This window comes from Salvelinus sp. IW2-2015, unplaced genomic scaffold (genome assembly GCF_002910315.2).
Source record: "Salvelinus sp. IW2-2015 unplaced genomic scaffold, ASM291031v2 Un_scaffold10175, whole genome shotgun sequence".
Lineage (NCBI taxonomy): Eukaryota > Metazoa > Chordata > Actinopteri > Salmoniformes > Salmonidae > Salvelinus > Salvelinus sp. IW2-2015.
Genome location: NW_019951433.1, coordinates 2,611 through 5,873, shown reverse-complemented (window position 1 = coordinate 5,873; position 3,263 = coordinate 2,611). Strand labels below are relative to the sequence as shown.

General features: G+C 46.9%; 1 long non-coding RNA gene across 2 annotated transcripts; it reads right to left on the bottom strand.

Moving 5' to 3' along the window:
• Positions 1-109: 109 nt before the first annotated feature.
• On the bottom strand, positions 110-2,751 carry LOC112079899 (uncharacterized). 2 transcript variants are annotated; one of them, XR_011479424.1, is made up of 4 exons: positions 2,377-2,751; positions 2,205-2,281; positions 1,951-2,090; positions 110-1,378 (listed from the first exon to the last, which is right to left on the bottom strand). It is a non-coding gene; the product is annotated as an uncharacterized lncRNA (long non-coding RNA). The 2 variants fall into 2 exon arrangements; XR_002896082.2 differs by having other exon boundaries at positions 110-1,034; positions 2,377-2,748.
• Between the last annotated feature and the right edge of the window lie 512 nt (positions 2,752-3,263).

Genomic DNA, 3,263 nt, shown 5'->3' with positions numbered 1-3,263 from the left:
CTGCTCAATGACTAAAATGTAAATAGCAGAGAAGAGGAAAAATATTTAAGTCAGATGATGATACTGTTCCACAGGTAATGCATAGAACACTGATGGGCGGTGGGCTGTGTCCTGGAGAAGCTAGCGGTGGGCTGTGTCCTGGAGAAGCTAGCGGTGGGCTGTGTCCTTCGCCCCCGTCTGTCGGCATGGTTCTCTCTGGTACACCGCAGGTGTCGCTCCCGCCTGCGGTGCTAGCTGGAGGCGGGGGCGACCGGTAGACAGTGTCCTTTGCAGACGCAGGAATGTCCACATGCAGGAACACCCGAAATTGCAGGCTGCAGTTGCACATTATTGAAAGTGTGAAGCGCTGGGCGCTCTAAATAACTAAATTGGCGGGGTGTAGGTTGAGCCGTAAGTGTCAGGAGAGAAGTTTTGCTCTTCTCGTAAGTGAAACAATATATGGGGCAAGCAATTTACCTAAATCTGTGTCTGGAATAAACACAGGCAGCAGTAGCCAGCCATGCATTATTTATTTTTCATTTAATAGGACTAAAGTAAGTAAATCAATCATGTGCATTTTCAGCTGTTGGGCTCATTTCTTTGATTTGAACAATATGTGAGTGAGCATAGCGATGCGCTCTGTGATAGCGCACTTGAGGTATAGGCTTTACTGGCATTTAAAGCGATTACGAGTATCAAGTGTGACAAAAGATACAATTACAAGTAGGACGAGATCGGCACACCCCTAGTTGTATGTACCAGTTGTCGCCGCAGCAAGCCTGAGGGAGAATGCCTAGTGGAGTCAAACTGGGGTTCACGGTAGCAAAGCTCAAATTGAGCCAGATCATTGTCCTGAAGACTAGAACTGACAGTGTAGCCTGCAATTTCTAAGTGACTTCACGTTACATTTGGGGTTCAAAGTTCTCACCTTTCTGGAAGTCCTTCAGGGTCTTCTCCAACTGTTACTGTTTGTTCTTGTCGGGGGTAGCAGCCAGGACATTGGCCTCTAGCTCTTTAATTTGAGGCTTCAGGTGAGCCTCCTGCTCTGCCAAGCTCTGAGAAGAAAYACACAGTCAAGCACAACCTCACTCGCAATCACCAGCCTCAAGTGTTGTAGTACTCTAGTCCTAATTTTCATTACGCGTGGCTCGACCATTGACTTGTACTCGATAAGCTATATGATAAGCAGAATATTAGCAGCGAGGGTTTGGTTTTCTAGCAGTGGGAAGGACGCACGACACGGGCACACAACCTACATCAGCTGGTGAACTGCGGTGGAGCAAACAAGGAGTGTGGGCGACAGGCAGGCTCCACCTCCAATCTTAGGCTACACATTGCGCAAGTGACTCTTGCTTCCCCGTAATCACCAGTCACCATTTAGCTTTGCCTGTTTAACAAACTGCTTTACAAAAATGAAAACAGTAGTATTGAGTTTAAAAGTTAAAACAGTCTTTCCCCCCTCCATCCCAAGGCCAGGTTCTGACAAGTCTCCCTTTACTTTTCAYTCTGCAATTAAAAAAAACAAAACACGTCAATTACAAAAAAGCGTACCTGAGAGCCTGTTACAATGATTGCAAATAATAATCTGGTCGATCTGACAGGAGCAATAGCCAATTCAGTCTAGAGACCATTTATCCCATCAAATCATTACTGATGACAAAACTATTGAACATTAGGCCTATATTAAAATAAAATGTGTGAGCCTGTGTATGAAGAACTTGTGCTTCATAGGCTATTGCATATTGCAGGTAATTATGACTGTTGGGCAATAGTTGTTGCTGTGTRGATGGTAGACATAATACAAACCAAATCAATAGAGGGGCGAATCTAGAAAGACGAACATCGAGACAGCAAGCCGGCATTACGAGCAAGCCAAAAAAAAAACATACATTCAGCTTTACCTAAACAAGTCTGATGAACAAGAATTACACCAACATCAAATACATTTCATATCTGTATACTGTGTGTTACCTGCATGCTATTGGTGTGTTCTTCATGTCTCTGAGCTGCTGTCAGAGTCTCTGGACTTTCTCCTCCAGCTGCAGCTTCCTCTCCTGGCAGCCCTGCAGCTGCACCACCTTCTCAATCAGCTTGCTCTCCATACAGTCCAGCTGAAACACAAAAATAAGACAGTAGGTCATTAACCACAGCAGAGCTTAAAGTGAGCTATAACAGTGATTGGAGGCCAGAGAAAGCTCTAGAAGAGTGTCCAGAAGATCTCTCACCTCCTGCTGGGTGACCTCAGTGCCGATGGAGCCCATCCTGCCCCGCATCACTCTCGCTCCACCTTCAGTCATGGTACCTGAGACGGGACAGAGCATAGTGTCAGACATGTCATCCATATCGACCATCTATAGAGACACTGAGAAGAGATGAGCTCCCGCTCGGTCTACCCACCAGCCATCTCTATGATCTGTCCCTGCATGGTGACCACTCTCCAGTGTTTGTCCTTCTGGAAGGCGAGTAGTGTTGCCTACTCCAGGTCCTTGGCCACCAGGGTGTCCCTCAGGGCAAAGTAGAAGGCTGGCTTCATACTCTCATCCTGCACCCGCACCATGTCAAACAGGCAAGGGATGTTCTCTGGGATGGAGATGGGCCCCATCTTATTCTCCCACACCTTCATCTGAGACAGGAAAAGAGTGGATTTCAGAGTGTTAGAGGTTAAATTTGAGGTTAAAGGCTTTGTACAAGTTGTCTATGCAGCAAACCCATAAGAGAGAAAGGCTAGTAAAGTGAGACTGGGGTATACTGTAACAAAGTTATGTTAATGTCCAAGCATCTGCCTCTAACCCTAGGAAGCTCTTTACCACCTTCTCCTCCCTCCTGAATCCTCCTCCCCCCTCCTCCCTCTCTGCTGATGACTTTTCGTCAACCATGTTTGAAAAGAAGGCGACCGAATCCGATCTCTCGTTTGCTAAGTCAAACGACACGTGATTCTGCTTCACACTGCCCTAACCTGTGCTTTGACCCTCTTTCTCCCTCTCTTCCAGATAAATCTTGCGTCTTGTACGGCCGGCGCCACACAACCTCCGCTTGACCCTATCCCTCTCTCTATCTCAGACCATTTCGGAGACTCTCCCTTACTCACCTCGCTCATCAACTCATCTTGCGACCGCTGGCTACGTCCTTCCGTCTTCAGAGAGCGAGAGTTTGCACCCCTTCTGAAAAAACCTACACGTCGATCCACTCCGATGTAACACTACAGACAGTATCCTTCTTTCTTTTCTCTCAAAACTCTTAAACGTGCCGTCTTGGAGCTCTCCTGCTATTCTGTCAGAATGACC